A 25,341-nucleotide genomic window follows, 5' to 3' on the forward strand; every position below is an offset into this window, starting at 1 on the left:
ACCAAAATTTGGAAAATTCCATGAACGACATTATTTAAGGATGATTTGAAAAGAAAAAAGTTATTTTGGCATGCCAGGGAAGAGGTAGTTATCGAGGAGTTCTTGGGCGTCCTTTATTTTCGAGTCGCGAATGGTAGGTTTTCGGGCAAATTCTCTACCAATTGTCATATATGGGAACCTAATTTGGGTAAGGATGGTTTGCATAGCAAAAATATATTTTGGTCAAGCCAGGGAAGAGGTACTTATCGAGGTTTTCTTGGGCGACCTTCGTTTTCGAGTCGTGAATGGTAGGTTTTAGGGCAAATTCTCTACCCGATGTCATATATGGGCGACTAATTTGGGAAAATTATGTGAACGACATTTTTTAAGGATGGTTTGAATAGTAAAAAGTTATTTTGGTCAGGCCAGGGAAGAGGTAGTTATCGAGGAGTTCTTGGGCGACCTTTGTTTTCGAGTCGTGAATGGTAGGTTTTAGAGTAAATTCACTACCAGATGTGATATATGGGTACCTAATTTTGGAAAATTCTATGAACGACATGTTTTAAGGATGGTCTGAATAGCAAAAAGTTATTTTGATCATGTCAGGGAAGAGGTAGATATCGAGGAGTTCTTGGGCGACCTTCGTTCGAGTCGTGAATGGTTGGTTTTAGGGAAAATTCTCTGCCAGATTTCATATATGCGGACCTAATTTGAGAAAATTCTATGAACGACTTTTTTTAAGGATGGTTTTAATAACAAAAAGTTATTTTGGTCATGCCAGGGAAGAGGTAGTTATCGAGGAGTTCTTGGTCGACCTTTGTTTTCGAGTCGCGAATGGTAGGTTTTAGGGAAAATTTTCTACCAGATGTCATATATTGGGACCTAATTTAGGAAATTCGGTGAATAAATTTTTTTCAGGATGGTTTGGATGGCAAAAAGTTATTTTGGTCATTCCAGGGAAGCGCTATTTATCGAGGAGTTGTTTGGCGACTTTCTTTTTGAATCGCGAATGGTAGGTTTTAGGGCAAATTCTCTACAACATGTCATATATGGGGACCTAATTTCAGAAAATTCTATGAATGACATCTTTTAAGGATGGTTTGAATAGCAAAAAGCTATTTTGATCCTGCCAGGGAAGAGGTAGTTATCGAGGATGGTATGAACGACATTTTTAAGGATGGTATGAATAGAAAAAAGTTATTTTGATCATGCTAGGGAAGAGGTAGTTATCGAGGAGTTCTTGGGTGACCTTCATTTTTGAGTCATGAATGGTAGGTTTTAGGGCAAATTCTCTGCCAGATGTCATATATGGGGACCTAATTTGGGAAAATTCGGTCAACGACATTTTTTAAGGATGATTTGAATAGCAAGAAGTTATTTTAGTCATGCCAGGGAAGAGGTAGTTATCAAGGAGTTCTTCGGCGTCCTTTGTTTTCGAGTCGCGAATGGTAGGTTTTAGGGCAAATTCTCTACCCGATGTCATATATGGGCGCCTAATTTGGGAAAATTCTATGAACGACATTTTTTAAAGATGATTTGAATAGTAAAAAGTTATTTTGGTCATGCGAGGGAAGAGGTAGTTATCGAGGAGTTCTTGGGCGACCTTTGTTTTCGAGTCATGAATGGTAGGTTTTAGAGCAAATTATCTACCAGATGTGATATATGGGTACCTAATTTGGGGAAATTCTGTGAACCACATTTTTTAGGATGATTTGAATAGCGAAAAGCTATTTTGATCCTGCCAGGGAAGATTTAGTTATCGAGGAGTTCTTGGACGACCTTTGTTTTTGAGTCGTGAATAGTAGGTTTTAGGGCAAATTCTCTACCAGATGTCATATATGTGGACCTAATTTGGGATAATTTTGTGAACCACATTTTTTAAGGATGGTTTGAATAGGAAAAAGCTATTTTGATCCTGCCATGGAAGAGTTAGTTATCGAGGAGTTCTTGGGCGACCTTTGTTTTCGATTCGTGAATGGTACGTTTTAGAGCAAATTCTCTACCAGATGTCACATATGGGTACCTAATTTGGAAAAATTGTGTGAACAACATTTTTTAAGGATGGTTTGAATATCAAAAAGTTATTTTGGTCATGCGAGGGAAGAGGTAGTTACCGAGGAGTTCTAGGGCGAGCTTTGTTTTCGAGTCGCGAATGGTAGGTTTTAGGGCAAATTCTCTACCAGATGTCATATATGGGGACCTAATTTGGGAAAATTCTGTGAACGTCATCTTGTAAGGACGGTTTGAATACAAAAACTTATTTTGATCATGCCAGGGAAGAGGTAGTTATCGAGGTGTTCTTGGCCGACCTTTCTTTCCGAGTCGCGAATGGTAGGTTTTAAGGCGAATTCTGTTCCAAATGTCATATATGGGGGACCAAAATTTGGAAAATTCTATGAACGACATTATTTAAGGATGATTTGAATAGCAAAAAGTTATTTTGGTCATGCCAGGGAAGAGGTAGTTATCGAGGAGTCATTGGGCGTCCTTTATTTTCGAGTCGCGAATGGTAGGTTTTCGGGAAAATTCTCTACCAATTGTCATATATGGGAACCTAATTTGGGTAAGGATGGTTTGCATAGCAAAAAGATATTTTGGTCAAGCGAGGGAAGAAGTACTTATCAACGAGTTCTTGGGCGACCTTCGTTTTCGAGTCGCGAATGGTAGGTTTTAGGGCAAATTCTCTACCCGATGTCATATATGGGCGCCTAATTTGGGAAAATTACGTGAACGGCATTTTTAAGGATAGTTTGATTAGTAAAAAGTTATTTTGGTCATGCCAGGGAAGAGGTAGTTATCGAGGAGTTCTTGGGCGACCTTTGTTTTCGAGTCATGAATGGTAGGTTTTAGAGTAAATTCTCTACCAGATGTGATATATGGGTACCTAATTTTGGAAAATTCTGTGAACCACATTTTTTAAGGATGGTTTGATTAGCAAAAAGTTATTTTGATGATGCCAGGGAAGAGGTAGATATCGATGAGTTCTTGGGCGACCTTTGTTTGAGTCGTGAATGGTTGGTTTTTGGGCAAATTCTCTGCCAGATTTCATATGTGCGGATCTAATTTGGGAAAATTCTATGAACGACTTTTTTTAAGGATGGTTTCAATAGCAAAAAGTTATTTTGGTCATGCCAGGGAAGAGGTAGTTATCGAGGAGTTCTTGGTGGACCTTTGTTTTCGAGTCGCGAATGGTAGGTTTTAGGAAAAATTCTCTACCAGATGTCATATATTGGGACCTAATTTGGGAAATTCGGTGAATGAATTTTTTGAAGGATGGTTTCGATAGCAAAAAGTTATTTTGGACATTCCAGGGAAGAGCTATTTATCGAGGAGTTGTTGGGCGACTTTGTTTTTGAATCGCGAATGGTATGTTTTAGGGCAAATTCTCTACCAGATGTCATATATGGGGACCTAATTTCGGAAAATTCTATGAATGACATATTTTAAGGATGGTTTGAATAGCAAAAAGCTATTTTGATCCTGCCAGGGAAGATTTAGTTATCGAGGAGTTCTTGGGCGACCTTTGTTTTCGATTCGTGAAAGGTACATTTTAGAGCAAATTCTCTACCAGATGTCACATATGGGTACCTAATTTGGAAAAATTGTGTGAACGACATTTTTTAAGGATGGTTTGAATATCAAAAAGTTATTTTGGTCATGCGAGGGAAGAGGTAGTTATCGAGGAGTTCTTGGGCGGCCTTTGTTTTCGAGTCGCGAATGGTAGGTTTTAGGGCAAATTCTCTACCAGATGTCATATATGGGGACCTAATTTGGGAAAATTCTATGAACGACATCTTGTAAGGCTGGTTTGCATAGCAAAAACTTATTTTGATCATGCCAGGGAAGAGGTAGTTATCGAGGTGTTCTTGGCCGACCTTTCTTTCCGAGTCGCGAATGGTAGGTTTTAAGGCGAATTCTCTACTAGATGTCATATATGGGGGACAAAAATTTGGAAAATTCTATGAACGACATTATTTAAGGATGATTTGAATAGCAAAAAGTTATTTTGGTCATGCCAGGGAAGAGGTAGTTATCGAGGAGTCCTTGGGCGTCCTTTATTTTCGAGTCGCGAATGGTAGGTTTGGGGGAAAATTCTCTACCAATTGTCATATATGGGAACCTAATTTGGGTAAGGATGGTTTGCATAGCAAAAAGATATTTTGGTCAAGCCAGGGAAGAGGTACTTATCAACGAGTTCTTGGGCGACCTTCGTTTTCGAGTCGCGAGTGGTAGGTTTTAGGGCAAATTCTCTACCCGATGTCATATATGGGCGCCTAATTTGAGAAAATTATGTGAACGACATTTTTTGAGGATAGTTTGAATAGTAAAAAGTTATTTTGTCATCCCAGGGAAGAGGTAGTTATCGAGGAGTTCTTGGGCGACCTTTGTTTTCGAGTCGTGAATGGTAGGTTTTAGAGTACATTCTCTACCAGATGTGATATATGGGTACCTAATTTTGGAAAATTCTGTGAACCACATTTTTGAAGGATGGTTTGAATAGCAAATTGTTATTTTGATCATGCCAGGGAAGAGGTAGATATCGAGGATTTCTTGGGCGACCTTCGTTCGAGTCGTGAATGGTTGGTTTTTTGGGCAAATTCTCTGCTAGATTTCATATGTGCGGACCTAATTTGGGAAAATTCTGTGAACGACTTTTTTTAAGTATGGTTTCAATAGCAAAAAGTTATTTTGGTCATGCCAGGGAAGAGGTAGTTATCGAGGAGTTCTTGGTGGACCTTTGTTTTTGAGTTGTGAATGGTAGGTTTTAGGAAACATTCTCTACCAGATGTCATATATTGGGACCTAATTTGGGAAATTCAGTGAATGAATTTTTTTAAGGATGGTTTGAATGGCAAAAAGTTATTTTGGACATTCCAGGGAAGAGCTATTTATCGAGGAATTGTTGGGCGACTTTGTTTTTGAATCGCGAATGGTAGGTTTTAGGGCAAATTCTCTACCAGATGTCATATATGGAGACCTAATTTCGGAAAATTCTATGAATGACATATTTTAAGGATGGTTTGAAGAGCAAAAAGCTATTTTGATCCTGCCAGGGAAGAGGTAGTTATCGAGGAGTTCTTGGGCGACCTTTGTTTTCGATACGTGAATGGTAGGTGTTATAGCAAATTCTCTACAGGATGTCACATATGGGTTCCTAATTTGGGAAAAGTCTGTGAACGAATTTTTTTAAGGATGGTTTGAATAGAAAAAAGTTATTTTGGTCATGTGAGGGAAGAGGTAGTTATCGAGGAGTTCTTGGGCGACCTTTGTTTTTGAGTCACGAATGGTAGGTTTTCTGGCAAATCTCTACCAGATTTCATAGATGGGGACCTAATTTGGGAAAATTCTATGAACGACATTTTTTTGGGATGGTTTGAATAGTAAAAAGTTATTTTGGTCATGACAGGCAATAGGTAGTTATCGAGGAGTTCTTGGGCGACCATAGTTTTCGAGTCACGAATGGTAGGTTTTAGGGCAAATACCCTACCAGATGTCATATATTGGGACCTAATTTGGGAAATTCATTGAATGACATTTTTTAAGGATGGTTTGGATAGCATAAAATTATTTTGGTCAAGCCAGGGAATAGATAGTTATCGAGGGGTTCTTGGGCGACCTTTTTTTGAGTCGTGAATGGTAGGTTTTAGAGCAAATTCTCTACCAGATCTCATATATGGGGACCTAATTTGGGAAATTTCTATGAACGACATCTTGTACGGATGGTTTTAATAGCAAAAAGTTTTTTTGATCATGTCAGGGAAGACGTAGTTATCGAGGATTTCTTGGGCGTCCTTTGTTTTCGAGTCGCGAATGGTAGGTTTTAGGGCAAATTCTGTCATATATGGGCACCTAATTTGGGAAAATTGTGTGAACGACATTTTTTAAGGATGGTTTGAATAGTAAAAAGTTATTTTGGTCATGCCAGTCAAGAGGTAGTTATCGAGGAGTTCTTGGGCGACCTTTGTTTTCGAGTCATGAATAGTAGGTTTTATGGCGAATTCTCTACCCGATGTCATATATGGGGACCTAATTTGGGAAAACTCTGAACCACATTTTTTAAGGATGGTTTCAATAGCAAAAAGTTATTTTGGTCAGGCTAGCGAAGAGATACTTATTGAGGAGTTCTTGGGCGACCTTTGTTTTCGAGTCACTTATGGTAGGTTTTACGGCAAATTCTCTACCTGATGTCATATATGGGGACTTAATTTGGTAAAATTCTATGAACGACATTATGGAAGGATGGTTTGGATAGCAAACATTTATTTTGGTCGTGTGAGGGAAGCGGTAGTTATCGAGGAGTTCTTTGACGACCTTTGTTTTTGAGTCGCGAATGGTAGGTTTTAGGGCGAATTCTCTACCAGATGTCATATATGGGAACCTAATTTTGGAAAATTCTATGAACACCATTACTCAAGGATGATTTTAATATTAAAAAGTTATTTTGGTCATGCCAGAGAAGAGGTTGTTATCGAGGAGTTCTTGGGCGTCCTTTGTTTTCGAGTCACGAATGGTTGGTTTTAGGGCAAATTCTCTACCCGATGTCATATGTGGGCACCTAATTTGGGAAAATTCTGTGAACGGCATTTTTTAAGGATGGTTTCAATAGAAAAAAGTTAGTTTGGTCATGCCAGGGAGGAGGTAGTTATCGAGGAGTTCTTGGGTAACCTTTGTTTTCGAGTCGCGAATGGTAGGTTTTAGGGCAAATTCCCAACCGGATGTCATATATGGGGACCTAATTTGGGCAAATTCTATGAACGACATTTTTGAAGGATGGTTTGAATAGCAAAAAGTTATTTTGATCATGCCAGGGAAGAGGTCGTTATGGAGGAGTTCTTGGGTGACCTTTTTTTTCGAGTCGTGAATGGTAGGTTTTAGGGCAAAATCTCTACCGATGTCATATATGGGAACCTAATTTGGGAAAAATTCTGAAGGACATTTTTAAGGATTGGTTGGATAGCAAAAAGTTATTTTTGTCATCCGAGGGAAGGGGTAGTTATCCTGGAGTTCTGGGGTGTCCTTTCTTTTCGAGTCGCGAATGGTAGGTTTTAGGGCAAATTTTCTACCAGATGTCATAGATGGGGACCTAATTTTGGAAAATTCAATAAACGACACCTTTTAAGGATGGTTTGAATAGCAAAAAGTTATTTTGGTCATGCCAGGGAAGTGGTAGTTATCGAGGAGTTCTTGGGCGACCTTTGTTTTCGAGTCGCGAATCGTAGGTAATACAGCAAATTCTCTACCAGGTTTCATATATGGGGACCTAATTTGGGAAAATTCTATGAACGATATCTTTTAAGGATGGTTTGAGTAGCAAAAATTTATTTTGATTATGCCAGGGAAGAGGTAGTTACCGAGGAGTTCTTGGGCGACCTTCCTTTCCGAGTCGGGAATGGTAGGTTTTAAGGCAAATTCTCTACCAGATGTCATCTATGGGGACCAAATTTTGGAAAATTCTATGAACGACATTACTCAAGGATGATTTGAATATTAAAAAGTTATTTTGGTCATGCCAGAGAAGAGGTTGTTATCGAGGAGTTCTTCGGCGTCGTTTGTTTTCGAGTCGCGAATGCTAGGTTTTAGGGCAAATTCTCTACCCGATGTCATATGTGGGCAGCTAATTTGGGAAAATTCTGTGAATAGAATTTTTTAAGGATGGTTTCAATAGCAAAAAGTTAGTTTGGTCATGCCAGGGAGGAGGTAGTTATCGAGGAGCTCTTGGGTAACCTTTGTTTTCGAGTCACGAATGGTAGGTTTTAGGGCAAATTCCCTACCAGATGTCACATATGGGGATCTAATTTGCGCAAATTCTGTGAAGGACATTTTCTAAGGATGGTTTGAATAGCAAAAAGTTATTTTGATCATGCCAGGGAAGAGGTCGTTATGGAGGAGTTCTTGGGTGACCTTTGTTTTTTAAGTCGTGAATGGTAGGTTTTAGGGCAAATTCTCTACCCGATGTCATATATGGGGACCTAATTCGGGAAAATTCTGTGAAGGACATTTTTTAAGCATGGTTTGGATAGCAAAAAGTTATTTTGATCATGCCAGGGAATAGATAGTTATCGAGGGGTTCTTGGGCGACCTTTGTTTTCGAGTCGTGAATGGTAGGTTTAGAGCAAATTCTCTACCATGTCATATATGGGGACCTAATTTGGGAAAAATCGGTGAACGACATCTTGTATGGATGGTTTTAATAGAAAAAGTTATTTTGATCATGCGAGGGAAGAGGTAGTAATCGAGGAGTTCTTGGGCGTCCTTAGTTTTCGAGCCGCGAATGGTAGGTTTTAGGGCATATTCTGTCATATATGGGCACCTAATTTGGGAAAATTCTGTGAACGGACTTTTTTAAGGATGGTTTGAATAGTAAAAAGTTATTTAGGTCATGCCAGGCAAGAGGTAGTTATCAAGCAGTTCTTGGGCGACCTTTGTTTTCGAGTCGCGAGTGGTAGGTTTTAGGGCAAATTCTCTACCCGATGTCATATATGGGTTCCTAATTTGGGAAAACTCTGTGAACCACATTTTCTTAAGGATGGTTTCCATAGCAAAAAGTTATTTTGGTCATGCCAGCGAAGAGCTACTTATCGAGGAGTTCTTGGGCGACCTTTGTTTTCAAGTCACTTATGGTAGGTTTTACGACAAATTCTCTACCAGATTTGAAATATGGGGACCTAATTTGGTAAAATTCTGTGAACGACATTATTTAAGGATGGTTTGGATAGCAAAAATTTATTTTGGTCGTGCGAGGGAAGAGGTAGTTATCGAGGAGTTGTTGGGCGACCGTTGTTTTTGAGTCACGAATGGTAGGTTTTAGGACGAATTCTCTACCAGATGTCATATATGGGAACCTAATTTGGGCAAGGATGGTTTGGATAACAAAAAGTTATTTTTGGTCATCCCAGGGAAGAGGTACTTATCGAGGAGTTCTTGGGCGACTTTGTTTTCGAGTTGCGAATGGTAGGTTTTTGGGCAAATTCTCTACTAGATGTCATATATGGCGACCAAATTTTGGAAAATTCTATGAACGACATTATTTAAGGATGATTTGAATAGCAAAAGGTTATTTTTGTCATGCCAGGGAAGAGGTAGTTATCGAAGAGTTCTTGGGCATCATTTGTTTTTGAGTCGCGAACGGTAGGTTTTAGGGCAAATTTTCTACCAGATGTCATCTATGGGGACCTAATTTGGGAAAATTCTATAAACAACACTTTTTAAGGATGGTTTGAATAGAAAAAAGTTATTTTGATCATGCCAGGGAAGAGATAGTTATCGAGAAGTTTTTGGGCGACTATGTTTTCGAGTCGCGAGTGGTAGGTCTTAGGGCAAATTCTCTACCCGATGTCATATATGGGTTCCTAATTTGGGAAAACTTTGTGAACCACATTTTTTAAGGATGGTTTCCATAGCAATAAGTTATTTTGGTCATGCCAGCGAAGAGCTGCTTATCGAGGAGTTCTTGGGCGACCTTTGTTTTCGAGTCACTTACGGTAGGTTTTACGGCAAATTCTCTACCAGATGTCAAATATGGGGACCTAATTTGGTAATATTCTATGAATGACATTATTTAAGGATGGTTTGGATAGCAAAAAATTATTTTGGTCGTGCGAGGGAAGAGGTACTTATCAAGGAGTTGTTGGGCGACCGTTGTTTTTGAGTCGCGAATGGTAGGTTTTAGGGCGAATTCTCTACCAGATGTCATATATGGGAACCTAATTTGGGCAAGGATGGTTTGGATAGCAAAAAGTTATTTTTGGTCATGCCAGGGAAGAGGTACTTATCGAGGAGTTCTTGGGCGACTTTGTTTTCGAGTCGCGAATGGTAGGTTTTTGGGCAAATTCTCTACTAGATGTCATATATGGCGACCAAATTTTGGAAAATTCTATGAACGACATTATTTAAGGATGATTTGAATAGCAAAAGGTTATTTTTGTCATGCCAGGGAAGAGGTAGTTATCGAAGAGTTCTTGGGCATCATTTGTTTTTGAGTCGCGAACGGTAGGTTTTAGGGCAAATTTTCTACCAGATGTCATCTATGGGGACCTAATTTGGGAAAATTCTATAAACAATACTTTTTAAGGATGGTTTGAATAGAAAAAAGTTATTTTGATCATGCCAGGGAAGAGATAGTTATCGAGGAGTTTTTGGGCGACTTTGTTTTCGAGTCGCGAGTGGTAGGTCTTAGGGAAAATTCTCTACCCGATGTCATATATGGGTTCCTAATTTGGGAAAACTTTGTGAACCACATTTTTTAAAGATGGTTTCCATAGCAATAAGTTATTTTGGTCATGCCAGCGAAGAGCTGCTTATCGAGGAGTTCTTGGGCGACCTTTGTTTTCGAGTCACTTGCGGTAGGTTTTACGGCAAATTCTCTACCAGATGTCAAATATGGGGAGCTAATTTGGTAATATTCTTTGAATGACATTATTTAAGGATGGTTTGGATAGCAAAAAATTATTTTGGTCGTGCGAGGGAAGAGGTAGTTATCAAGGAGTTGTTGGGCGACCGTTGTTTTTGAGTCGCGAATGGTAGGTTTTAGGGCGAATTCTCTACCAGATGTCATATATGGGAACCTAATTTGGGCAAGGATGGTTTGGATAGCAAAAATTTATTTTTGGTCATGCCAGGGAAGAGGTACTTATCGAGGAGTTCTTGGGCGACTTTGTTTTCGAGTCGCGAATGGTAGGTTTTTGGGCAAATTCTCTACCAGATATCATATATGGGGACCAAATTTTGGAAAATTCTATGAACGACATTATTTAAGGATGATTTGAATAGCAAAAGGTTATTTTTGTCATGCCAGGGAAGAGGTACTTATCGAAGAGTTCTTGGGCATCATTTGTTTTTGAGTCGCGAATGGTAGGTTTTAGGGCAAATTTTCTACCAGATGTCATCTATGGGGACCTAATTTGGGAAAATTCTATAAACAACACTTTTTAAGGATGGTTTGAATAGAAAAAAGTTATATTGATCATGCCAGGGAAGAGATAGTTATCGAGGCGTTTTTGGGCGACTTTGTTTTCGAGTCGCGAGTGGTAGGTCTTAGGGCAAATTCTCTACCCGATGTCATATATGGGTTCCTAATTTGGGAAAACTTTGTGAACCACATTTTTTAAGGATGGTTTCCATAGCAATAAGTTATTTTGGTCATGCCAGCGAAGAGCTGCTTATCGAGGAGTTCTTGGGCGACCTTTGTTTTCGAGTCACTTACGGTAGGTTGTACGGCAAATTCTCTACCAGATGTCAAATATGGGGACCTAATTTGGTAATATTCTATGAATGACATTATTTAAGGATGGTTTGGATAGCAAAAAATTATTTTGGTCGTGCGAGGGAAGAGGTAGTTATCAAGGAGTTGTTGGGCGACCGTTGTTTTTGAGTCGCGAATGGTAGGTTTTAGGGCGAATTCTCTACCAGATGTCATATATGGGAACCTAATTTGGGCAAGGATGGTTTGGATAGCAAAAAGTTATTTTGGTCATGCCAGGGAAGAGTTACTTATCGAGGAGTTCTTGGGCGACTATGTTTTCGAGTCGCGAATGGTAGGTTTTTGGGCAAATTCTCTACCAGATGTCATATATGGGGACCAAATTTTGGAAAATTCTATGAATGACATTATTTAAGGATGATTTGAATAGCAAAACGTTATTTTTGTCATGCCAGGGAAGAGGTAGTTATCGAGGAGTTCTTGGGCATCATTTGTTTTCGAGTTGCGAATGGTACGTTTTAGGGCAAATTTTCTACCAGATGTCATCTACGGAGACCTAATTTGGGAAAATTCTATAAACAAAACTTTTTAAGGATGGTTTGAATAGAAAAAGTTATTTTGGTAATGCCAGGGAAGAGATAGTTATCGAGGAGTTTTTGGGCGAATTTGTTTTCGAGTCGCGAATGGTAGGTTTTAGGGCAAATTTTCTCTTCCAGATGTCATATATGGGGATCAAATTTATGAAAATTCTATGAATGACATTATTTAAGGATGATTGGAATAGCAAGAAGTTGTTTTTGTCATGCCAGGGAACAGGTAGTTTTCGAGGAGTTCTTGGGCATCCTTAGTTTTCGAGTCGCGAATGGTAGGTTTTAGAGCAAATTCTCTACCAGATGTCATATGTGGGGACCTAATTTCGGAAAATTCTGTGAATGACATTATTTAAGGATGGTTTGGATAGCAAAAAGTTAGTTTTGTCATGCGAGGGAAGGGGTAGTTATCGAGGAGTTCTTGGGCGACCTTTGTTTTTGAGTCACGAATGGTAGGTTTTAGGGCAAATTCTCTACCAGATGTCATATATTGGGACCTAATTAGGGAAATTCAGTGCATGACATTTCTTACGGATGGTGTGGATAGTAAAAAGTTATTTTGATCATGCCAGGGAATAGATAGTTATCGAGGGGTTCTTGGGCGACCTTTGTTTTCGAGTCATGAATGGTAGGTTTTACAGCAAATTCTCTACCATGTCATATATGGGGACCTAATTTGAGAAAGTTCTATGAAAGACATCTTGTATGGATGGTTTTAATAGAAAAAGTTATTTTGATCATGCGAGGGAAGAGGTAGTAATCGTGGAGCTCTTGGGCGTCCTTAGTTTTCGAGTCGAGAATGTTAGGTTTTAGGGCAAATCCTGTCATATATGGGCACCTAATTTGGTAAAATTCAGTGAACGACATTTTTAAGGATGTTTTGAATAGTAAAAAAGTTATTTTGGTCATGCCAGGCAAGAGGTAGTTATCGAGGAGTTCTTGGGCGACCTTTGTTTTCGAGTCGCGAGTGGTAGGTTTTAGGGAAAATTCTCTCCCCGATGTCATATATGGGTACCTAATTTGGGCAAACTATGTGAACCACATTTTTCTAAGGATGGTTTAAATAGCAAAAAGTTATTTTGGTCATGCCAGCGAAGAGCTACTTATTGAGGAGTTCTTGGGCGACCTTTGTTTTCGAGTCACTTATGGTCGGTTTTACGACAAATTCTCTACCAGTTGTCATATATGGGGACCTAATTTGGTAAAATTCTGTGAACGACATTATTTAAGGATGGTCTGGATAGCAGAAATTTATTTTGGTCGTGCGAGGGAAGAGGTAGTTATTGAGGAGTTGTTGGGCGACCTTCCTTTCTAAGTCGGGAATGGTAGGTTTTAAGGCAAATTCTCTACCAGATGTCATATATGGGGACCAAATTTTGGAAAATTCTATGAACACCATTACCCAAGGATGATTTCAATATTAAAAAGTTATTCTGGTCATGCCAGAGAAGAGGTTGTTATCGAGGAGTTCTTGGGCGTCCTTTGTTTTCGAGTCGCGAATGGTAGGTTTTAGGGCAAATTCTCTACCTGATGTCATATGTGAGCACCTAATTTGGGAAAATTCTATGAACGGAATTTTTTAAGGATGGTTTCAATAGCAAAAAGTTAGTTTGTTCATGCGAGGGAGGAGGTAGTTATCGAGGAGTTCTTGGGTAACCTTTGTTTTCGAGTCACGAATGGTAGGTTTTAGGGCAAATTCCCTACCAGATGTCATATATGGGGAAGTAATTTGGGCAAATTCTGTGAACGACATTTTTTAAGGATGGTTTGAATAGCAAAAAGTTATTTTGATCACGCCAGGGAAGAGGTCGTTATGGAGGAGTTCTTGGGTGACATTTTTTTCGAGTCATGAATGGTAGGTTTTAGGGCAAATTCTCTACCGATGTCTTATATGGGGACCTAATTTGGGAAAATTCTATAAACGACACTTTTTTAGGATGGTTTGAATAGCAAAAAGTTATTTTGATCATGCCAGGGAAGAGGTAGTTATCGAGGAGTTCTTGGGCAACCTTTATTTTCGAGTCGGGAATGGTAGGTTTTAGGGCAAATTCTCTGCCAGATGTCATATATGGGGACCTAATTTGGGAAAATTCGATGAATGACATTTTTAAGGATGGTTTTAATAGCAAAAAGATATTTTGGTCATGCCAGGGAAGAGGTAGTTATCGACGAGTTCTTGGGCGACCTTTGTTTTTGAGTCGCGAATGCTAGGTTTTACAGCAAATTCTCTACCAGGTGTCATGTATGGGGACCTAATTTGGGAAAATTCTATGAACGACATCTTTTAAGGATGGTTTGAATAGCAAAAAGGTATTTTGATTATGCCAGGGAAGAGGTAGTTAGCGAGGAGTTCTTGGGCGACCTTCCTTTCCGAGTTGGGAATGGTAGGTTTTAAGGCAAATTCTCTACCAGATGTCATATATGGGGACCAAATTTTGGAAAATTCTATGAACGACATTACTCACGGATGATTTGAATATTAAAAAGTTATTTTGGTCATGCCAGAGAAGAGGTTTTTACCGAGGAGTTCTTGGGCGTCCTTTGTTTTCGAGTCGCGAATGGTAGGTTTTAGGGCAAATTCTCTACCCGATGTCATATGTGGGCACCTAATTTGGGAAAATTCTGTGAACGACATTTTTTAAGGATGGTTTCAATAGCAAAAAGTTAGTTTGGTCATGCCCGGGAGGAGGTAGTTATCGAGGAGTTCTTGGGTAACCTTTGTTTTCGAGTCACGAATGGTAGGTTTTAGGGCAAATTCCCTACCAGATGTCATATATGGGGACCTAATTTGGGCAAATTCTGTGAACGACATTTTTTAAGGATGGTTTGAATAGCAAAAAGTTATTTTGATCACGCCAGGGAAGAGGTCGTTATGGAGGAGTTCTTGGGTGACATTTTTTTCGAGTCATGAATGGTAGGTTTTAGGGCAAATTCTCTACCGATGTCTTATATGGGGACCTAATTTGGGAAAATTCTTAAAACGACACTTTTTAAGGATGGTTTGAATAGCAAAAAGTTATTTTGATCATGCCAGGGAAGAGGTAGTTATCGAGGAGTTCTTGGGAAACCTTCATTTTCGAGTCGGGAATTGTAGGTTTTAGGGCAAATTCTCTACCAGATGTCATATATGGGGACCTAATTTGGGAAAATTCGATGAATGACATTTTTAAGGATGGTTTTAATAGCAAAAAGATATTTTGGTCATGCCAGGGAAGAGGTAGTTATCGACGAGTTCTTGGGCGACCTTTGTTTTTGAGTCGCGAATGGTCGGTTTTACGACAAATTCTCTACCAGTTGTCATATATGGGGACCTAATTTGGTAAAATTCTGTGAACGACATTATTTAAGGATGGTCTGGATAGCAGAAATTTATTTTGGTCGTGCGAGGGAAGAGGTAGTTATTGAGGAGTTGTTGGGCGACCTTCCTTTCTAAGTCGGGAATGGTAGGTTTTAAGGCAAATTCTCTACCAGATGTCATATATGGGGACCAAATTTTGGAAAATTCTATGAACACCATTACCCAAGGATGATTTCAATATTAAAAAGTTATTCTGGTCATGCCAGAGAAGAGGTTGTTATCGAGGAGTTCTTGGGCGTCCTTTGTTTTCGAGTCGCGAATGGTAGGTTTTAGGGCAAATTCTCTACCTGATGTCATATGTGAGCACCTAATTTGGGAAAATTCTATGAACGGAATTTTTTAAGGATGGTTTCAATAGCAAAAAGTTAGTTTGTTCATGCGAGGGAGGAGGTAGTTATCGAGGAGTTCTTGGGTAACCTTTGTTTTCGAGTCACGAATGGTAGGTTTTAGGGCAAATTCCCTACCAGATGTCATATATGGGGACCTAATTTGGGCAAATTCTGTGAACGACATTTTTTAAGGATGGTTTGAATTGTAAAAAGTTATTTTGCTCATGCCAGGGAAGAGGTCGTTATGGAGGAGTTCTTGGGTGACCTTTGTTTTCGAGTCGTGAATGGTAGGTTTTAGGGCAAATTCTCTACCCGATGTCATATATGGGGACCTAATTTGGGAAAATTCTATGAACGACATTTTTAAGGATGGTTTGAATAGTAAAAAGTTATTTTTTTCATGCCAGGCAAGAGGTAGTTATCGAGGAGTTCTTGGACGACCTTTGTATTCGAGTCGCGAGTGGTAGGTTTTAGGGAAAATTCTCTACCCAATGTCATATATGGGGACCTAATTTGGGAAAACTCTATGAACCACATTTTTTGAAGGATGGTTTCAATAGCAAAAAGTTATTTTGGTCATGCCAGGGACGAGCTACTTATTGAGGAGTTCTTGGGCGACCTTTGTTTTCGAGTCGCGAATGATAGGTTTTAGAACCAATTCTCTACCAGGTGTCATATATGGGGACCAAATTTGCGAAAATTTTGTGAACGACATCTTGTAAGGATGTTTTGAATAGCTAAAATTTATTTTGATCATGCCAGGGAAGAGGCAGTTATCGAGGAGTTCTTGGGCAGCCTTCCTTTCCTAATCGGGAATGCTAGGTTTTAAGGCAAATTCTCTACAAGATGTCATATATGGTGACCAAATTTTGGAAAATTCTATGAACGGCATTACTCAAGGATGATTTGGATAGCAAAAAGTTATGTTGGTTATGCCAGAGAAGAGGTTGTTATCGAGGAGTTCTTGGGCGACCTTTGTTTTTTAGTCGCGAATGGTAGGTTTTAGGGCGAATTCTCTACGAGATGTCATATATGGGAACCTAATTTGGGTAAGGATGGTTTGGCTGGCAAAAAGTAATTTTGGTCACGCCAGGAAAGAGGTACTTATCGAGGAGTTCTTGGGCGACTTTGTTTTCGAGTCGCGAATGGTAGGTTTTGGGCAAATTTTCTACCAGATGTCATATATGGGGACCAAAGTTTGCAAAATTCTATGAACGACATTATTTAAGGATGAGTTGAATAGCAAAAAGTTATTTTTGTCATGCTAGGGAAGAGGTAGTTATCGAGGAGTTCTTGGGCGTCCATTCTTTTTGAGTCACGAATAGTAGGTTTTGGGGCAAATTTTCTACCAGATGTCATGTATGGTGACCTAATTTGGTAAAATTCTATAAATGACACTTTTTAAGGTTGCTTTGAATAGCAAAAATTTATTTTGATAATGCCAGGGAAGAGGTAGTTATCGAGGAGTTTTTGGGCGGCTTTGTTTTCGAGTCGCGAATGGTAGGTTTTAGGGTAAATTCGCTACCAGATGTCATATACGGGGACCAAATTTTGGAAAATTCTATGAACGACATAAGTTAAGGATGATTTGAATAGCAAAAAGTTATTTTTGTCATGCCAGGGAAGAGGTAGTTATCAAGGAGTTCTTGGGCGTCCTTTCTTTTCGAGTCGCGAATGGTAGGTTTTAGGGCAAATTTTCTACCAGATGTCATACGTGGGGACCTAATTTTGGAAAATTCAATAAACGACACTTTTTAAGGATGGTTTCAATAGCAAAAAGTTATTTTGGTCAGGCTAGCGAAGAGGTAGTTATCAAGGAGTTCTTGGGCGACCTTTGTTTTCGAGTCACTTATGGTAGGTTTTACGGCAAATTCTCTACCTGATGTCATATATGGGGACTTAATTTGGTAAAATTCTATGAACGACATTATTGAAGGATGGTTTGGATAGCAAACATTTATTTTGGTCGTGTGAGGGAAGCGCTAGTTATCGAGGAGTTCTTTGACGACCTTTTTTTTGAGTCGCGAATGGTAGGTTTTAGGGTGAATTCTCTACCAGATGTCATATATGGGAACCTAATTTTGGAAAATTCTATGAACACCATTACTCAAGGATGATTGTAATATTAAAAAGTTATTTTGGTCATGCCAGAGAAGAGGTTGTTATTGAGGAGTTCTTGGGCGTCCTTTGTTTTCGAGTCACGAATGGTAGGTTTTAGGGCAAATTCTCTACCCGATGTCATATGTGGGCACCTAAATTGGGAAAATTCTGTGAACGACATTATTCAAGGATGGTTTCAATAGCAAACATTTATTTCGGTCATGCTAGGGAGGAGGTAGTTATCGAGGAGTTCTTGGGTGACCTTTGTTTTCGAGTCGCGAATGGTAGGTTTTAGGGCAAATTCCCAACCAGATGTCATATATGGGGACCTAATTTGGGCAAATTCTGTGAACGACATTTTTTAAGGATGGTTTGAATCGCAAAAGGATATTTTGATCATGCCAGGGAAGAGGTCGTTATGGAGGAGTTCTTGGGTGACCTTTTTTTTCGAGTCGTGAATGGTAGGTTTTAGGGCAAAATCTCTACCGATGTCATATATGGGAACCTAATTTGGGACAAATTCTGAAGGACATTTTTAAGGATTGGTTGGATAGCAAAAAGTTATTTTTGTCATGCCAGGGAATGGGTAGTTATCCAGGAGTTCTTGGGCGTCCTTTCTTTTCGAGTCGCGAATGGTAGGTTTTAGGGCAAATTTTCTACCAGATGTCATACATGGGGACCTAATTTTGGAAAATTCAATAAACGACACTTTTTAAGGATGGTTTGAATAGCTAAAAGTTATTTTGATCATTCCAGGGAAGAGGTAGTTATCGAGGAGTTCTTGGGCAACCTTCGTTTTCGAGTCGTGAATGGTAGGTTTTAGGGCAAATTCTCTGCCAGATGTCATATATGGGGACCTAATTTGGGAAAATTCTATGAATGACATTTTTTACGGATGGTTTTAATAGCCAAAAGTTATTTTGGTCATGCCAGGCAAGTGGTAGTTATCGAGGAGTTCTTGGGCGACCTTTGTTTTCGAGTCGCGAATGGTAGGTAATATATGGGGACCTAATTTTGGAAAATTCTATGAACGATATCTTTTAAGGATGGTTTGAATAGCAAAAATTTATTTTGATTATGCCAGGGAAGAGGTAGTTATCGAGGAGTTCTTGGGCGACCTTCCTTTCCGAGTCGGGAATGGTAGGTTTTAAGGCAAATTCTCTACCAGATGTCATCTATGGGGACCAAATTTTGGAAAATTCTATGAACGACATTACTCCAGGATGATTTGAATATTAAAAAGTTATTTTGGTCATGCCAGAGAAGAGGTTGTTATCGAGGAGTTCTTGGGCGTCGTTTGTTTTCGAGTCGCGAATGCTAGGTTTTAGTTCAAATTCTCTACCCGATGTCATATGTGGGCACCTAATTTGGAAAAATTCTGTGAACAGAATTTTTGAAGGATGGTTTCAATAGCAAAAAGTTAGTTTGGTCATGCCAGGGAGGAGGTAGTTATCGAGGAGCTCTTGGGTAACCTTTGTTTTCGAGTCACGAATGGTAGGTTTTAGGGCAAATTCCCTACCAGATGTCATATATGGGGACCTAATTAGGGCAAATTCTGTGAAGGACATTTTCTAAGGATGGTTTGAATAGCAAAAAGTTATTTTGATCATGCCAGGGAAGAGGTCGTTATGGAGGAGTTCTTGGGTGACCTTTGTTTTTTGAGTCGTGAATGGTAGGTTTTAGGGCAAATTTTCTACCAGATGTCATCTATGGGGACCTAATTTGGGAAAATTCTATGAAGGACATTTTTTAAGCATGGTTTGGATAGCAAAAAGTTATTTTGATCATGCCAGGGAATAGATAGTTATCGAGGGGTTCTTGGGCGACCTTTGTTTTTGAGTCGGGAATGGTAGGTTTAGAGCAAATTCTCTATCATGTCATATATGGGGACCTAATTTGGGAAAAATCGGTGAACGACATCTTGTATGGATGGTTTTAATAGAAAAAGTTATTTTGATCATGCGAGGGAAGAGGTAGTAATCGAGGAGTTCTTGGGCGTCCTTAGTTTTCGAGTCGCGAATGGTAGGTTTTAGGGCATATTCTGTCATATATGGGCACGTAATTTGGGAAAATTCTGTGAACGAACTTTTTTAAGGATAGTTTGAATAGTAAAAAGTTATTTTGGTCATGCCAGGCAAGATGTAGTTATCAAGCAGTTCTTGGGCGACCTTTGTTTTCGAGTCGCGAGTGGTAGGTTTTAGGGCAAATTCTCTACCCGATGTCATATATGGGTTCCTAATTTGGGAAAACTCTATGAACCACATTTTCTTAAGGATGGTTTCCATAGCAAAAAGTTATTTTGGTCATGCCAGCGAAGAGCTACTTATCGAGGAATTCTTGGGCGACCTTTGTTTTCAAGTCACTTACGGTAGGTTTTACGGCAAATTCTCTACCAGATGTGAAATATGGGTACCTAATTTGGTAAAATTCTGTGAACGACATTATTTAAGGATGGTTTGGATAGCAAAAATTTATTTTGGTCGTGCGAGGGAAGAGGTAGTTATCGAGGAGTTGTTGGGCGACCGTTGTTTTTGAGTTGCGAATGGTAGGTTTTAGGGCGAATTCTCTACCAGATGTCATATATGGGAACCTAATTTGGGCAAGGATGGTTTGCATAGCAAAAAGTTATTTTGGTCATGCCAGGGAAGAGGTACTTATCGAGGAGTTCTTGGGCGACTTTGTTTTCGAGTCGCGAATGGTAGGTTTTTGGGCAAATTCTCTACTAGATGTCATATATGGCGACCAAATTTTGGAAAATTCTATGAACGACATTATTTAAGGATGATTTGAATAGCAAAAGGTTATTTTTGTCATGCCACGGAAGAGGTAGTTATCGAAGAGTTCTTGGGCATCATTTGTTTTTGAGTCGCGAACGATAGGTTTTAGGGCAAATTTTCTACCAGATGTCATCTATGGGGACCTAATTTGGGAAAATTCTGTGAAGGACATTTTTTAAGCATGGTTTGGATAGCAAAAAGTTAGTTTGATCATGCCAGGGAATAGATAGTTATCGAGGGGTTCTTGGGCGACCTTTGTTTTCGAGTCGTGAATGGTAGGTTTAGAGCAAATTCTCTACCATGTCATATATGGGGACCTAATTTGGGAAAAATCGGTGACCGACATCTTGTATGGATGGTTTTAATAGAAAAAGTTATTTTGATCATGCGAGGGAAGAGGTAGTAATCGAGGAGTTCTTGGGCGTCCTTAGTTTTCGAGTCGCGAATGGTAGGTTTTAGGGCATATTCTGTCATATATGGGCACCTAATTTGGGAAAATTCTGTGAACGAACTTTTTTAAGGATGGTTTGAATAGTAAAAAGTTATTTTGGTCATGCCAGGCAAGAGGTAGTTATCAAGCAGTTCTTGGGCGACCTTTGTTTTCGAGTCGCGAGTGGTAGGTTTTAGGGCAAATTCTCTACCCGATGTCATATATGGGTTCCTAATTTGGGAAAACTCTGTGAACCACATTTTCTTAAGGATGGTTTCCATAGCAAAAAGTTATTTTGTTCATGCCAGCGAAGAGCTACTTATCGAGGAGTTCTTGGGCGACCTTTGTTTTTAAGTCACTTACGGTAGGTTTTACGGCAAATTCTCTACCAGATGTGAAATATGGGGACCTAATTTGGTTAAATTCCGTGGACGCCATTATTGAAGGATGGTTTGGATAGCAAAAATTTATTTTGGTCGTGCAAGGAAACAGGTAGTTATCGAGGAGTTGTTCGGCGACCGTTGTTTTTGAGTTGCGAATGGTAGGTTTTAGGGCGAATTCTCTACCAGATGTCATATATGGGAACATAATTTGGGCAAGGATGGTTTGGATACAAAAAGTTATTTTGGTCATGCCAGGGAAGAGGTACTTATCGAGGAGTTCTTGGGCGACTTTGTTTTCGAGTCGCGAATGGTACGATTTTGGGCAAATTCTTTACTAGATGTCATATATGGCGACCAAATTTTGGAAAATTCTATGAACGACATTACTTAAGGATGATTTGAATAGCAAAAGGTTATTTTTGTCATGCCACGGAAGAGGTAGTTATCGAAGAGTTCTTGGGCATCATTTGTTTTTGAGTCGCGAACGATAGGTTTTAGGACAAATTTTCTACCAGATGTCATCTATGGGGACCTAATTTGGGAAAATTCTGTGAAGGACATTTGTTAAGCATGGTTTGGATAGAAAAAAGTTATTTTGATCATGCCAGGGAATAGATAGTTATCGAGGGGTTCTTGGGCGACCTTTGTTTTCGAGTCGTGAATGGTAGGTTTAGAGCAAATTCTCTACCATGTCATATATGGGGACCTAATTTGGGAAAAATCGGTGAACGACATCTTGTATGGATGGTTTTAATAGAAAAAGTTATTTTGATCATGCGAGGGAAGAGGTAGTAATCGAGGAGTTCTTGGGCGTCCTTAGATTTCGAGTCGCGAATGGTAGGTTTTAGGGCATATTCTGTCATATATGGGCACCTAATTTGGGAAAATTCTGTGAACGAACTTTTTTAAGGATGGTTTGAATAGTAAAAAGTTATTTTGTTCATGCCAGGCAAGAGGTAGTTATCAAGCAGTTCTTGGGCGACCTTTGTTTTCGGGTCGCGAGTGGTAGGTTTTAGGGCAAATTCTCTACCCGATGTTATATATGGGTTCCTAATTTGGGAAAACTCTGTGAATCACATTTTTTTAAGGATGGTTTCCATAGCAAAAAGTTATTTTGGTCATGCCAGCGAAGAGCTACTTATCGAGGAGTCCTCGGGCGACCTTTGTTTTCAAGTCACTTACGGTAGGTTTTACGGCAAATTCTCTACCAGATGTGAAATATGGGGACCTAATTTGGTTAAATTCTGTGAACGACATTATTTAAGGATGATTTGAATAGCAAAAGGTTATTTTTGTCATGCCAGGGAAGAGGTAGTTATCGAAGAGTTCTTGGGCATCATTTGTTTTTGAGTCGCGAACGGTAGGTTTTAGGGCAAATTTTCTACCAGATGTCATCTATGGGGACCTAATTTGGGAAAATTCTATAAACAACACTTTTTAAGGATGGTTTGAATAGAAAAAAGTTATTTTGATCATGCCAGGGAAGAGATAGTTATCGAGAAGTTTTTGGGCGACTATGTTTTCGAGTCGCGAGTGGTAGGTCTTAGGGCAAATTCTCTACCCGATGTCATATATGGGTTCCTAATTTGGGAAAACTTTGTGAACCACATTTTTTAAGGATGGTTTCCATAGCAATAAGTTATTTTGGTCATGCCAGCGAAGAGCTGCTTAGCGAGGAGTTCTTGGGCGACCTTTGTTTTCGAGTCACTGACGGTAGGTTTTACGGCAAATTATCTACCAGATGTCAAATATGGGGACCTAATTTGGTAATATTCCATGAATGACATTATTTAAGGATGGTTTGGATAGCAAAAAATTATTTTGGTCGTGCGAGGGAAGAGGTAGTTATCGAGGAGTTGTTGGGCGACCGTTGTTTTTGAGTCGCGAATGGTAGGTTTTAGGGCGAATTCTCTACCAGATGTCATATATGGGAACCTAATTTTGGCAAGGATGGTTTGGATAGCAAAAAGTTATTTTGGTCATGCCAGGGAAGAGTTACTTATCGAGGAGTTCTTGGGCGACTATGTTTTCGAGTCGCGAATGGTAGGTTTTTGGGCAAATTCTCTACCAGATGTCATATATGGGGACCAAATTTTGGAAAATTCTATGAAAGACATTATTTAAGGATGATTTGAATAGCAAAACGTTATTTTTGTCATGCCAGGGAAGAGGTAGTTATCGAGGAGTTCTTGGGCATCATTTGTTTTCGAGTCGCGAATGGTACGTTTTAGGGCAAATTTTCTACCAGATGTCATCTATGGAGACCTAATTTGGGAAAATTCTATAAACAAAACTTTTTAAGGATGGTTTGAATAGAAAAAGTTATTTTGATCATGCCATGGAAGAGATAGTTATCGAGGAGTTTTTGGGCGAATTTGTTTTCGAGTGGCGAATGGTAGGTGTTAGGGCAAATTTTCTCTTCCAGATGTCATATATGGGGACCAAATTTTGGAAAATTCTATGAATGACATTATTTAAGGATGATTTGAATAGCAAAAAGTTAATTTTGTCATGCCAGGGAAGAGGTAGTTTTCGAGGAGTTCTTGGGCATCCTTAGTTTTTGAGTCGCGAATGGTAGGTTTTAGAGCAAATTCTCTACCAGATGTCATATGTGGGGACCTAATTTGGGAAAATTCTGTGAATGACATTATTTAAGGATGGTTTGGATAGCAAAAAGTTAGTTTTGTTATGCGAGGGAAGGGGTAGTTATCGAGGAGTTCTTGGGCGACCTTTGTTTTTGAGTCACGAATGGTATGTTTTAGGGCAAATTCTCTACCACATGTCATATGTTGGGACCTAATTTGGGAAATTCAGTGCATGACATTTCTTACGGATGGTGTGGATAGCACAAAGTTATTTTGATCATGCCAGGGAATAGATAGTTATCGAGGGGTTCTTGGGCGACTTTTGTTCTCGAGTCGTGAATGGTAGGTTTTACAGCAAATTCTCTACCATGTCATATATGGGGACCTAATTTGAGAAAGTTCTATGAAAGACATCTTGTATGGATGGTTTTAATAGAAAAAAGTTATTTTGATCATGCGAGGGAAGAGGTAGTAATCGAGGAGCTCTCGGGCGTCCTTAGTTTTCGAGTCGAGAATGTTAGGTTTTAGGGCAAATCCTGTCATCTATGGGCACCTAATTTGGTAAAATTCAGTGAACGACATTTTTAAGGATGTTTTGGTCATGCCAGGCAAGAGGTAGTTATCGAGGAGTTCTTGGGCGACCTTTGTTTTCGAGTCGCGAGTGGTAGGTTTTAGGGAAAATTCTCTCCCCGATGTCATATATGGGTACCTAATTTGGGCAAACTATGTGAACCACATTTTTCTAAGGATGGTTTCAATAGCAAAAAGTTATTTTGGTCATGCCAGCGAAGAGCTACTTATTGAGGAGTTCTTGGACGACCTTTGTTTTCGAGTCACTTATGGTCGGTTTTACGGCAAATTCTCTACCAGTTATCATATATGGGGACCTAATTTGGTAAAATTCTATGAACGACATTATTTAAGGATGGTCTGGATAGCAGAAATTTATTTTGGTCGTGCGAGGGAAGAGGTAGTTATTGAGGAGTTGTTGGGCGACCTTCCTTTCTAAGTCGGGAATATTAGGTTTAAGGCAAATTCTCTACCAGATGTCATATATGGGGACCAAATTTTGGAAAATTCTATGAACACCATTACTAAAGGATGATTTGAATATTAAAAAGTTATTCTGGTCATGCCAGAGAAGAGGTTGTTATCGAGGAGTTCTTGGGCGTCCTTTGTTTTCGAGTCGCGAATCGTAGGTTTTAGGGCAAATTCTCTACCTGATGTCATATGTGAGCACCTAATTTGGGAAAATTCTGTGGACGGAATTTTTTAAGGATGGTTTCAATAGCAAAAAGTTAGTTTGTTCATGCGAGGGAGGAGGTAGTTATCGAGGAGTTCTTGGGTAACCTTTGTTTTCGAGTCACGAATGGTAGGTTTTAGGGCAAATTCCCTACCAGATGTCATATATGGGGAAGTAATTTGGGAAAATTCTTTGAACGACATTTTTTAAGGATGGTTTGAATAGCAAAAAGTTATTTTGATCACGCCAGGGAAGAGGTCGTTATGGAGGAGTTCTTGGGTGACCTTTTTTTCGAGTCATGAATGGTAGGTTTTAGGGCAAATTCTCTACCGATGTCATATATGGGGACCTAATTTGGGAAAATTCT

This window comes from Triticum aestivum, chromosome 7D (assembly GCF_018294505.1).
Source record: "Triticum aestivum cultivar Chinese Spring chromosome 7D, IWGSC CS RefSeq v2.1, whole genome shotgun sequence".
Lineage (NCBI taxonomy): Eukaryota > Viridiplantae > Streptophyta > Magnoliopsida > Poales > Poaceae > Triticum > Triticum aestivum.